This window comes from Felis catus, chromosome F2 (assembly GCF_018350175.1).
Source record: "Felis catus isolate Fca126 chromosome F2, F.catus_Fca126_mat1.0, whole genome shotgun sequence".
Lineage (NCBI taxonomy): Eukaryota > Metazoa > Chordata > Mammalia > Carnivora > Felidae > Felis > Felis catus.
In genome coordinates this window covers 12,001,594-12,015,199 of record NC_058385.1, presented here as the reverse complement: position 1 = coordinate 12,015,199, position 13,606 = coordinate 12,001,594, and positions in this window count along the sequence as shown.

Here is a 13,606-nt window from a genome sequence, read left to right as displayed (position 1 = left end):
AATACAATTTGCCTTTAAATGATGAAGATTTGCTGCCATTGAAGATACAGAGAGAAATAAAGTACATATACTGAAAGAGCTATAAATGCTGAAGGAAGCACCAGAAAGGAAAGTTCAAAAAGCATTTCCTGCATCGCTGGAATAACGGCATCAACCTTCCTCTGTAATTTTTTCATAAGGGAAAGAATGCAGTTGGATTTGTGAGCTCACCCTACATGTTCTATTCATAATGAAGCGACGTGCTATGAGGTTTTGCTAGTCCCTGCCAAGGTCAAGACGTCAGGTAAGAAGAAAGCCACAAGGGCTACAATTAGGCCACTGTTGGCTCGCAAAGAGCGCATGTATAGCGAAGGTTCAGCAAACATTTTGTTGAATGCCTACTTTCTTGCAGCAAACATTTATTGAGGGCCTAGCATGTGCCAGGCTGTTGGCATCGGAGGACGTGGCTGGCTCCCTGTCCTCAAGGAGCTCATGGCTCATGCCGGCATAAAGAAAGAAGGGATTTTTGCCACCTGAGACAGCAGAGCATGTTTCCTAGAAGCAGGGAGGCTTGGGCTGGGTCTCGAGGAAGCACAGGAGTTCATCGAAACAAGGAGGGTGGGGGCAGTCCCGACAGACATCCAAGAAGTCCGGCGGTTCTAAAGCCTGGCGAGCGCTCGTCACTGCTAGTGAGCCCACACTGGGTGGAACATGGGAGGTGAGCCAGTGTTCCTCTTCGGTCTCCTCTGATCCTCCCCGGGTGGGCTGGCTGTCCTGGTGTTCTCCCAAAAGTGCCTATCTGCATCAACACTGGTGGACACCGAATTATAATTAATTGCTGTCCTATTCTGTTATTAGGTTATGAGCTACTCGGGGGCAATGAACATGTCTTATCTTTTAGCATTCATTCCTAGCTGGCGTAGAGCCTTCCGTGTAGAAGACACTCAGTAGGGGCACCTGGGCAGCTCAGTCGGTGAGGTGTCTGACTCTCGATTTCGGCTCAGGTCATGATCTTATGGTTTGTGAGTTCGAGCCCTGCGTCCGGCTCCATGCTGACAGTGTGGAGCCTGCTTGGGATTCTCTGTCTCTCTCTGTCTCTGTCTCTGTCTCTCTCTCTCTCTCTCTCTCTCTGTCTCCCCTTCCCCCACTTGTGCTCTCTCTCTCTCAAAATAAATAAATGAACTTAAAAAAAAAAAGGTGCTTAGAAAATGCTTACATACTTACATAAATGGTGGTGGTGAGGTGGTATGAGACTGGACTGGAGAAGTAGATAGGGCCAAGGAGAGCTCTAGATGTCACCCCCAAAGGGTTTGGAGTAACTGATGAATTCAGCAAGAGAGTAACAAGTCAGATCCTAGAAAGGTCTTGGAAAGATCTCTGCGATATGGTGCAGAATGTGGAAAACTAGACCTGAAGCAGGAAGTGAAGTGGGCCTCCTAAGACAAGAACGGGGAAGATATAGGAGCAATTGCCAACTTCTTTGTCTCCTACAGACTCAGGACATTACTCCTCACGTGGTCTGTCATCCCATTGGGAAGACAAGGCAGAACTGAAGAACCACTCCGCCCTGCGGTGGAGGAGGGCAGTGTTCTTAATGCAGGGAGCACTGAAGGGGGAGGGGGGGGGGTACTGCCACCAATCTGGGAAGAGCCATCTCACCTCTTCTCCCCTCTGTTACCAGCCCACTGAACTTATCCCCCGAGCTTATCCCCAGGAATAGGGGGCAATACCTGCAGTCTCTTGTCTCCATTTCCGGGCTAACAAATGGAAATCCTCAGTGCTCACTTAGCCAATTATAATTAGATTCTTTTACAACACGTTTAAAGTGGGAAAAATATCGTGTCTTATTCAACAGTTATTGAGCACTTCCCGAGCCTCACAACACTGCTGGGTCCTACAGAAACAAAACTAAAGCCAACCCCTTCCCTAAAGGAGCTCTCTGAACCTATTGGGCGTGACGCGCATTGAAGCATGTCATTACAATTGAAATACGTACAACGTAGAGTGGTAGCTCAGAAGAAGAGACGACTAATTTCGTTTGTGCCCAAATAAGCAGGGGACGCTTTCCAGAGGATGTGACATTTAAGCGGAGCCTTCAAGGACTCTGCAGATGGCAAGGGTGGGGAGGTACACCAGGCAGGAAAACTGTCCGGGACATCCATTGGGCAGATGGCTAGCATCAGCACTGCGAGTAATTTGGCTCAAGTACAGCATAAACAGGGAAAGGACAGGAGATGAGGTTGGAAATATAGGTAGAGCCAGATTGGGGAGGGTTTTGTAGCATATTCAGAAACCTTTATCTTGCTCTATGGGTGGCAAGGAGCCACTACGAGATTGTCAGCAGGAAGAGGACAGAGACAAACGTGGGTAGATTGGCTGCGTGAGCCAATCCACAGAGCAGGGAGGCCATGAGGGGACATCACGGACGGTGAGAGTACACCATGACAAAGCCCTTGACCAAGGCAGCGTTCGAGGTATGGAGGTGAAGGAATAAATGTGAGAGGTGTTCAGGTGACATAGGTGATAAGCTTTGGTGAGTGACTGATTATTGGGAAGTGGAGGAAAAGGAGGGGCGAAGATTCACTTCTAAGTCTCTTCCTTGAGTGACTAGTAACTAGGTGCATCACTAACCAAGACCAAGAATAAGGAGCAGACGCAGTGTGTAGAGCACATGCTTTGGTGTGGGAATTCGAGGGATCTGTGGAATAATCAAGTGGGGGTGCCCATGAATTAAGAGATAAGAATGCAGAAGACTAGCCCGGTCTGGAAGTATAGGTGTAAGAATCATGAGGCATGAATAGTACTTAAATCCATCGGCATGGATGGCCTTGTTTGGAAAGACGTACGACCTGAGACAAAAGCAGGCTGACGATAGGAACCTTTAAAGCCCCATGTTTTCTCAGTTATTTATTACTGTGTATCAAACCACCCCAAAAAGTAGTGGCCTCAAACAAAAATTTATTAGTCATCTGGTGGGTTGACTGGGGGTTGGGCTCAGTTGGAAAACCTGGGGTAGATGTCTCTCTCTCTTTCTCTCTCTCTCTCTCTGTCTCTCCCCCTTTCTCTCCACTTGGTCTTTATCTTAGTCATCCAGATGACAGGACAGTCTCTGAGAAATATTCCAAGAAGGCAAGCCCCAAACACAAGCACCTATCAAGCCTAGGCTGTCTTCGTGTCTACTGATGTTCCAGTGGCCAAAGCAAGCCACATGGTTGAGCCCAGAATCAATGTGACAGGAGTAGGAAAGTGGGAAATTGCATGACTGCCCTGAGGAGTACTTCCCTGGGGAACACTCCGCATCTGTGTAAAGCACATGTTAGGAGACAGGCAGAAAAAAATAATAAAGGGAGACATCAAAAAAGAAGCCACTATGGGGTGCCTAGATGGCTCAGTTGGTTAAGCGTCCGACTCTTGGTTTCCGCTCAGGTCATGATCTCACAGTTTGTGGGTTCGAGTCCCATATTGGGCTCTGTGCTGACAGTGTGGAGCCTGCTTGGGATTCTCTCTCTCTCTCTCTCTCTCTCTCTCTCTCTCTCTCTCTCTTTCTGCCCCTCCCTTGCTCACATTCTCCCTCTCAAAATAAATAAATTAACCTTAAAAATGAAAAAAAAATAAAAGCCCCTGAAGAAAACTCACAAAGGTTAATCAGAAAGGAAAAACAAGACTTCAAAAGAGAGAGTTTCTAGAAGAGGCAACAATGACAAAGGTCAGAGAGAGAGCCAGCAAGAAAGGAATGAACAGCGTTCATTGGATTTGGTCATTGTTAACCTTTTTATTTTCTAATGCTGAGGGCAGAGGCTAGATTGGAGAAGGGTGAGACAGCTCATGGGAACTGAGGACGTATAGACAGTTGGTGTAGACTTCAGACTCTCAGTAGCAGTAGTGTGGTTATGAAATGAGAGATGGGGTGAGAGCCAGAGGAGATCACATTAAGGAGAGGGGAGTAGGCTTTCAACAAAACAACAGAAGCAAACATCAGGATGATAAGCATTCCTGTGGAGTAGGAGACAGGAGCAGGAGGCGAATGGGCCACCACATCAGAAAGGGAGGCTCGCAGGGAGGAGGGGTGCCATCAAGCCCTGGGTGGATGGCAGAAAAGACAAAAAACAAACCAAAAAGCAGAAAAGGTGGGTGAAAATGGCAATAAATGCATAGGTTGGGGTAGGGAGAGATGACAGAGAAGTTAGGCAAATTCATTTATAGTGGCTTCCGCTTTTCTTATTAACTCAGTGACTAATCATCTACTTATCGAAATGTTCGCGGATGGTGAAGAGATTTCAGAATAGAGTTCAAGTTTTGGAATGGCCCCTGCAGGGAAGAAAGAAGCTGCAAAAAGAAGTAAAAGGACCCTCATTAAATCCTGAGCTGAGATTGTAGCCGCATTAAGTTGTTATGCAACTTCCTTTTCTTTCTTTTAATGTTTATTTATTTTTGAGAGAAAGAGCGTGAGCAGGGGAAGGGTAGAGAGAGAGGGAGAGAGAGAGAGAGAGCATCCCAAACAAGCTCTGCGCTGTCAGTGCAGAATCCGATGCGGGGCTCAATCCCGTGAACCGTGAGATCACGACCTGAGCCAACATCAAAAGTGGGACACTCAACCGACAGAGCCACGCCATTTGCAACTTTCTTAAGTGACGTTCACCCCTGCAGAAATGGAGCACAGATGGTGAATTGGCAGATCCACCCAGGGGAGTCACTGTTTCCTGTGGAGACCCAGAAGGATCCAGGCCATGTCAGACCAGCTTGAGTCATTACCTGGTGACACGAAGTAGCCACAATCACGGGTCCTTTGTTTAACTGTAGGACATGAGTTTTACATAAATATTGTATGATAGCTAAGGGATGGCTGGCCATCTCAAATCCTTTTTTTGCCAATATATGGTAGCAACAACCAAGAAAAAACTAAGCATGTCTCCTCTTCCTTCTGTTTCGTTGAGACCCTGGGTGGCTGGTTGGCCCGTTTGGTTGGACTCCAGTGCTAACCAGGCCAACGCCTTGGGTGTTGTTTTTGTCCCGGTGAACAGTGTTCAGTATCAGACATAATATCATCACTGCAAGTTCTCGGACAATTCTAGGCTAAAGTACGTCAAACTCAAAGTTGTACTTTGATATATAAAATGAGAACAGGTCATAATTTAAGGTCACCTATTTCCACGTCTTACGTGTCAGATCTCATGATGCCCCTACATCTAACTCTGGTTTAGACATTTGCCAACCACTATCGCTAGCACATAATACTCCAGGCACCTTCTTCCTTCGTCCGAATAGTCACAGTAGACAGAATAGGAGATCCGGGTTTTGTGGATCGTGGACACACAACCCTCTCGTGCCGATGAAGAATCCGACACCTGAGAGGTTGCCCTGCCGCTAAAGACAAAGTTGGGATCCGAACCCTGGCCTTCTAAACCCCTCCTCAGTGTTTTTCTCCCCAAACAGAAATCTGATAACAGCTGAAAGACGGAAAGACTACTTGCCTTTCTCACGACCCACCAAGAGCCGAACTCCTTTACATCGAATCGTTTGCACGTCGCTCTGCTTTAACGGGGGAAGGTCACATTGAGACACAATCTGTACCCTGATCACAACATGTTGCCTTAGGCCGCGGTTCTGAATAAGATGCATTTGAGAGTCGTGCAACCAATGGTGGTTAATCGCTTCTCCTCCTTGGAAACACTACCGGCTCTCTGCCTTAACTGCTCCACGGCGAACTGCCACAGTCACGGGGACGCACGGAGCCGGTACACCGCGCGGCTCTGGGAAGGGTTGGCTCGGTACCAGCACCCGGGACAGTGCCCGGCATGTCAGAAGCCAGCGACAAGTGCTCAGAGAATGAGTGTTGCCCTTAAGGTGCTGGGACGGCTGGATCCAGAAAGGCAAGACTAATTTCTAAAAAGGATTCTGGGGGCACCTGAGAGGCTCAGTGGGTTAAGCCACCGGCTCTTTGACTTCGGCTCGGGTCATGATCTCACTGTTCGTGGGATCGAGCCCCACGTCGGGTTCTGCGCTAACAACGTGGAACCTGCTTGGGAGTCTCTGTCTCCTTTCTCTCTGCCCCTCCCCCACATGTTCTCCCTCCCTCTCTCCCTCTCTCTCTCAAAATAAATAAATAAATAGATAAACCTTAAAAAAAGATTTTGTGTATCTGAATCTGAAAGGAGAAAAACTTTCTCATCTCACCTTGCTCTGCAGTTTAGCCTAGCGAACTTCCTCCGGAGTAAATACTTTTCGATATGTTTATAATGTGCTTATGAGATGACTGAGCTGCAATACTGGGGTTTGTCATTTAGATAGCCGGCAAGAGTTCATGCTAACCCATCTCCTTAGCTCCTCTCTGGAGTGTCTCCAGCGTGTGAGCCACTATAACTTCAGTTCACAGGGTAGAGCGTCGTGGGTCAACAGGGCAGGGACTGGCGGGACACAGAGGTGTGAACCGTCCCGGCCCCGTTCCCATCCTCACGGTTTTGTGGTGGGGGCCCCCACAAGCCACGGCCCTTGAGTCACTCCTGAGTCACCTGGGCTGCAATTGCACGATGTGTCACCAACAGCCCATTCGTTCATTACCTCTCAGAGAAGAAGATGTATTCTTACCGCCCACCCCCCCCCATGCGTCAAGGGCAGAATATATGCGTGTGGGCTCCCCGATGGCACAGACTGAGGCAATGGAATAAGTATGACTGAATTTGGGGGACCAACACCACATTCCATAGCGTAAGTTTCCCTTGCTTCATGCTGTTTTTTATTTTTTATTTTATTTTATTTTATTTAAAATTTTTTTAACGTTTATTTATTTTTGAGACAGAGAGAGAGCATGAACAGGGGAGGGTCAGAGAGAGAGGGAGACACAGAATCTGAAACAGGCTCCAGGCTCTGAGCTGTCAGCACAGAGCCCGACGCGGGGCTCGAACTCACGGACCGCGAGATCATGACCTGAGCCGAAGTCAGAAGCTTAACCGACGGAGCCACCCAGGCGCCCCTCATGCTGTTTTTTAAAAATAAATTGGCATTAAGTATACACTATATAAAAATACTTTTGTAACCAGTTCTAAGTGACCAAGCGAGTGGCATTAGGTTCATTCACAGCGTTGGGCAACTCTCACTACTATTCATCTCCAGAACTTTCTAATCCTCCTAAATGGAAAGTCTGTACCCATTAAACATGAACTCCCTGTCCTGCCCTTCCTCCAGCCCCTGGCACTCTCTCCTTTCTTTTACCAACTCTAGGTACCCCGTGTAAGCGGAATCACATAATGTTTGTCCTTTGACGTTTGGTTTATTTCACTTAGCACAATGATTTCAAAGTTCCTCCAGGTGGTAGCACGTGTCAGAATTTCCCTCCTTCTTGAGACGGAGTCACGATCCATTGTAGTGTGTGACACATTTTCTTTTTTTTTTCTTAATTTTTTTAATGTTTATTTGTATGAGAGAGAGAGAGGCAGAACACGAGCAGGGGAGGGGCAGAGAGAGAGGGAGACACAGAATCCGAAACAGGCTCCAGGCTCCGAGCTGTCAGCTCAGAGCCCAACCCGGGGCTCGAACTCATGGACCGTGAGATCACGACCTGAGCCGAAGTCAGATACTCAACCAGCTGAGCCACCCAGGTGCCCCAATTTTCTTTTTTTTTCTTGTTATTTTTTAAAATGTTTATTTATGTGAGAGAGAGAGAGGCAGAGCGTGAGCAGGAGGCGGACAGAGAGAGAGGGCGTGCCACATTTTCTTTATCCGTTCATCTGTTAATGGAAACGTGGGCTTTTTCCACCTCGGAGCTATTGTGAACAGCGCTGTTCCCAACAGGGGCATAGCCTCATCTTTTCTAAGACCAGACCCCATCCAACCAAAGCCCTGGCACTTTGTAGCTCCTCCTTCCCCGATACCGGTTCATGCCAGCTTCCCCGTGGCTTTGCCCGCTCCCGCCGCGAAGGCCTTACCACCTGTCAGCACAAAGGAGGCCGGCTTCCTCATGCACTGCTGTGCTGTCTCCTTGCAGTGTTTCTCTTGGTTCTGCACGTTCCCTGCTCCTGTCTCTGGGCACGGACACATGGCTGGACCCATTGCCTTCCCTGGAAACCACTGCCACAGGGTCAAGCACACCCAGCCCTCCTCTTCATGAGCGAACACTTAGTATACCTCAAGGTCAAACCTTTCCAAACCACGCTATAGGTAATAGCAAAAGTACCCCCACAACGTGGAAAATTTGAGTCAAAGGACAGATATGGTTGGTCGGATGATGCTTTATAAGACTTCCTCAGATTAGGGACGCCTGGGGGGCTCGGTCAATCAGGCGTCCGACTTCAGCTCAGGCTGTGGGTTTGAGCCCCGCTTCGGGCTCTCTGCTGTCTGTCTCCCTCTCTCTCTGCCCTTCCCCCACCACTCCCAAAAATAAATAACTAAAAATAAAAGACTTTCTCAAATACTCCTAAAAATTTTAATGACATAAAATTACTTGCTACTTTGACTATCTACTGCTAAAAACTGGCGATCAGTTTATCTGTTAAGCTTTTCCTATGGGGTTTGTGGGTGTTACTGTGGATAGATTAAATGTCGACGTGCTACCTCCATTGCCCTCAGAAAGAGTACTTTTTTTTTTTTCAGAAAGAGCACATTTCCTTTTCAATGTTTTATTTATTTTTGAGGGGGGGAGGGGCAGAGAGAGGGGGGACAGAGGATCCAAAGCCGGCCCTGTGCTGAGAGCAGCGAGCCCAGGTGGGCTCAAACTCACAAACCACAAGACCATGACTTGAGCCGAAGTCGGTCGCTCGACCAATTGAGCCTCCCAGGCGCCCCTCAGAAAGAGTACATTTTAATGAGAGAGATACAGAGCACAGTGGTATAACTATGTTATACTACATAACGATGGTTTGCTTTTACAATAGAAGCTACATAGGTATTAGAACCAGGTATATATTTTGGTGCCCATGTGCTATAATCTCCAAGCTATACGGTTATGTGTGTGTGGGGGGGGGGGGGGGTCTAGATGCAGAAGAATGTAAATGACATGTTCATAGTTGAGGGGGAAAAAGACCAAAGAATTTATAAGCACACATGCACATATGTATATACATATATACACTTATACATATGTGCATATATGTGTATTCGTGGGTGTGTGTGTGTGTGTGTGTGTGTGTAAATGGATAGATATGTCGAGGATGATTCCCACAAGGAACTGGCGATGATGGCTGCCTCTCAGGCAGTTGTGGATGCCAGAATACCTTTTTCCTGGGCAACCTCTCTGGTACGGTTTAAATTTTTGACTGTGTGCACATATTACTTTCAAAACTTTTTTTTAAATGTTTATAAAACTAGCAATAAAAGACAGTGTGTGGGAAGTGCTAAATGAATAGCGTATAAACAACATGAAAGGATCTCACAGGAAGGAAGGCGTGCTCTAGGCTGGGGCGGCCGGGACAGCTCATGGCAGAGGGGCGGGCTTTAGAGCTGGGATGTGCAGGACGGGCAGGCCTCGGGCAGACGGAGGAGGCGTGTTGGAGTAGGGGGTGGGGGGACGGCACTCCAATGAGAAGGCACACAATAAGCAAACTTAGAGCCTATGAAATAAATCAATCGACCTTTGCCTGGGTGGAGGAGTGTGGCAGTATCTTATTTACTTAATGTATACACGGGCCCATTCCATAATGCATTTCAAAACATTTATAAGACAAAAAGCGGCGCAGAAGTATTAAAGTAGAAATAGAAACTGAGGGCAGGGCCTAGGGGGGAAATATAAAATGTTTAACCAACAGAAGTAACCAGTTACTGAGCTTTGCAATCTGAGCCCCCTGATGGCCAGAGCAAAGAAGGAAAAGCATAAATATAGAGCTCTTGCTAGGGCAAGAAGGGTAGTATAGCACCTTACTGAGTACCAGTTCTTTCTGTGAAATTTTCTAAGAAAGCGTCGCATGGGAATTCACGTAGGAGACGGGGAGTCACGGCCCTGGGCAGGATCCGTGTAAGCCAGGATAATGATCAGGAGCATCTTGGTTCAAGGTCATCCACGATGCAGTTCACTGGTCTACTTTAACAAAGTTCTTGGAAGAGTAGATGGTAGATGAGTATCGCGTCTCCTAGAGAATTTTCCCTGAATATCCCGCTCTCAGCTGGAAATTCTTTGTGTTTGTGGTGTGTGTTGGGGGGGGGGGGGGGGAGTGGCGTTGGCTTGTGATTAAAGCCAGAGAACAGGTCACATGAAGACAGAGCCTAAATGGCTGGCATTCTGTATTACTGGTCGATGGCCAGTCACATGTTTTAAGATCAGACCAACAGGTAAAAAGTGTGAGCAACCTATTAGGAAAAGCTGAGAAAGCTAGCAAGCAGAGCTTTGCCAGAGTGACAGGCAATTTGCCCTTCCCCTAGCGTGGGACCACAGGTGTCCCTTGAGACAAGTCCAGAATTATCCTCAGAGAGAAGCTTTGCCTTGTTACAGTGCTTCGATAATTGCTCATTTGACTCTCTGTTTTTCAGCCCTGGAAGGGGATGTCAGATATGACATTGGTCCACACATTTTCAAGTCACTTGTTTTTCATGGCTATAGAAAAACATCTAACGCTAAGCAAGATGAAATGTTGGGGGTGGGGGGGGTTAGGATACTCCAGATTGTGTTGGAGTACTCCCGGGAGTTTAGACTTTCCTCCGAAAGGAATGGGTAGCCATTGAAGGTTTGTAACCAGGATGTACATAGGGAGTAGCACATGATGTGTAGGGGGTTAATCCAGTGACAGTTTATGGGGTGGAATTGATGGGGAAAAGAGACAGGGAGGGGGAGGGTATCGTAATATTTTTGAAGCCTGTAGGAGGGCAGTAGGTGTGAGAACCAACGAGAAAGGCTGCTCACCTTCTAGAGAGAAGGAACTGCAGGTCTTCGTGACTGAGTATGAGAGCTAAGGAAAAGGAGAGGACGGCTCAGAGCCCCGGAGCCTGGGTGAGTTACAAAGACAGCAAGCTGCAGAAACAGACAAGGTGTCAAGACGGACAGTTTGCGTGGGGGGAGAGACATTTGTTTTTAGATGCGTTGATTTCGAGATGATGGCAGATGATCCCAGTGAAATGATCCAACGTCGGCTGATGATAGAAGAATGGACCCGAAAACAGACTTAGGAACTATCTGGATAAATGAGATCCCTGATGAAAGTTCCTCATTTCACCTACGCAATCTTCTTGCCCCCAGATCAACTTGCATCGGATCGCACCTCTAGATCCGACTACAGTTTACTGGAAATGGGGGGGGGGGGAGGGAGGGGCGGGGCTGGAGGACGAATGTGTTCACATCTTGAGGATGTGATTGGCAACCTCCAGAAGGCGGGACGTGGCATGGGACAATTGAGCTGGTGTTTTCTACAAATATATCGCAAGAAGAAAAAAGATGGAAAGAGCATCTAAAGAGTAAAAATTTAAGGGGCTCCTGGGTGGCTCAGTCGGTTAAGATTCCAACCTGGGCTCAGGTTGTGATCTCACTGGTGATGGGTTTGAGCCCCGAGAGATCAAGCCCCCTTTGATTCTCTGTCCGCCTCTCTCTCTGCCCCTATCCACTTGGGCTCCCTCTCAAAAAAATAAATAAACATTAAAAAAAAAATTTTTAAGAAGATATTTTCAGAATGGGGTTTTTTATTTACATATTTTATTTATATATTTATTTTGAGACAGAGAGAACCGTGGGGGGAGGGGGAGAGAGGAAAACAGAGGATCCGAAGCAGGCCCTGTGCTGTCAGCAGAGAACTTGATTCAGGGCTCGAACTCACAAACCATGAGATCATGACCTGAGCTGAAGTCAGACACTTAACCGACTGAGCCACCCAGGCGCTCCCAGAGAGGTTTAAAGAGCCACATCAACCAAGTGCAATTTGTGGACTTTATTTGGATCCTGATCTGAACAAACTAATTCTTCAAAAAATCTATGACACAATTGAGGAAATTTGATCTGATTGGATATTTTTAGATATAGTAATATATTTGGGATTAAGGCTTTTTTTTTTTTTAAAGAGTCCTTATAGTTTAAAAATATATACTGGCATATTTACAAACGAACCGATATAATTTCTGACACTTGCTCAAAAGAATCCTGTGGGAGTAGAACACGTGGAATGGTGGGGTACAGATGAAATGGGGGTGTGGCCATAGTGGGTAATTGTCGGGCCTGAGTGATAAATGCCTGGGGGGAGGAGAGCATCATTACACAATTATCTCTACCTTTGCATACTTTAAAAATGTTCCATGGTGCCTGGGTGGCTCAGTCGGTTAAGCATCCGACTTCAGCTCGGGTCATGATCGCACAGTTGACAAGTTCAAGACCCGCCTTGCTCTCTGTGCTGACGGCCCAGAGCTTGGAACCTGCTTCGGATTCTGTGTCTCCCTCTCTCTCTGCCCCTCCCCTGCTCCCGCTCTGTCTCCCAGCACCTTATATTCTGCCTGACACAAAATACACGCGCATTAGGTATTTGCTACTAGCATTGTTGCTTTACTACTGATCAGAGTGGTCAGAACAGGTAAGAAAAGAGCCAGACTACGCAGCATGACAGAAGGCAAGAGACAGCTTCGATGAGAGGGCAATGATATTAGTGCCAGGTTACCATCAAGGAATCCGACGCCTTCATCAGATTAGGTAATCCGGAGGCCGCTGGCGATGTCAACATCTTAGTTTCATAACGACGGGGCAGGTACAACCTGACGACAGGGACTTGAGATGCAGCGCTGGGGAAGCAAAGGGGGAGGGGTGGATTCTGTAGATTTCCCTCTTTGGCCACGAAAGAAAGGAAAGGGGTAGAGCAGACAGGACAGGGAGCCCTTGCTCAACGTGAGGGGGCTCTGGCAAGTCTGTGGGAAGAGAGGAAGGAGCCCACAGAGGTGCTGAGCCAGGAGCAGTGTCCTCAGCCAAGGAAGAGAGACGAAGGGCTGGCCCTTGGGAGAGGTTACGCAGGGCAGTTGATTCACAGTGAGTGAGGTGTGGAGAATGAAAACAGGATGAAGCCACAGGAGGAGTGAGGGTTTCCAAGAACACTGGAAGGGACCGTGAGGGAGGAGTAAAGACCAGACAGGCAAGGCAGGAGCACAGAGAAGCACTGACGTGAGAATGGAAAAGAGACTAGCTGAGCGCAGGCCTTGGCGTCTGGATGAGGGGCTGTGGATGACCGATGACCAGCCTGGGGGCGGCAAGAGCAGGTGTTTGGAGTGCAGACCGGGGTCCCGGGCACTGTCAGAGGCCCGAGCACGCAGCCCGTGCACCCAGTTCTGTTGCAGAGATCGCTCTGTGGCCTTTGAGGAGTCCTCCTCCAGGGCGACGGGAGAGGGGCAGCCGCTGGCACGGGTCCCGAAGCGGCATCCATGGTGGCCCATGGGGGACTAGGGGCCTCCAGCTTCCCTGGTGGAACTGCAGGTGGTTGACGAAGGAGGGATAGGAACCCTCCCCAGGGAGCCCAGGGGGAAACCCAGCACAGAGCAAATCCAGCCCGTGAGACTCAAGGTCGTATTAGACGTGTTAACGTGTGCGGTCCTTTCCCTATCATTGCTGAGCCCTGCACTCTCCTCACACCCTTCACTCCCGTCCCCCATCACCTCTTCTCTCAGCCTCATCCCAAGGGCAAGTTAATAGCACGGGTTTCTGACATTACCTGGTAACAGGAAAACCCTGGCAATGTAGCGA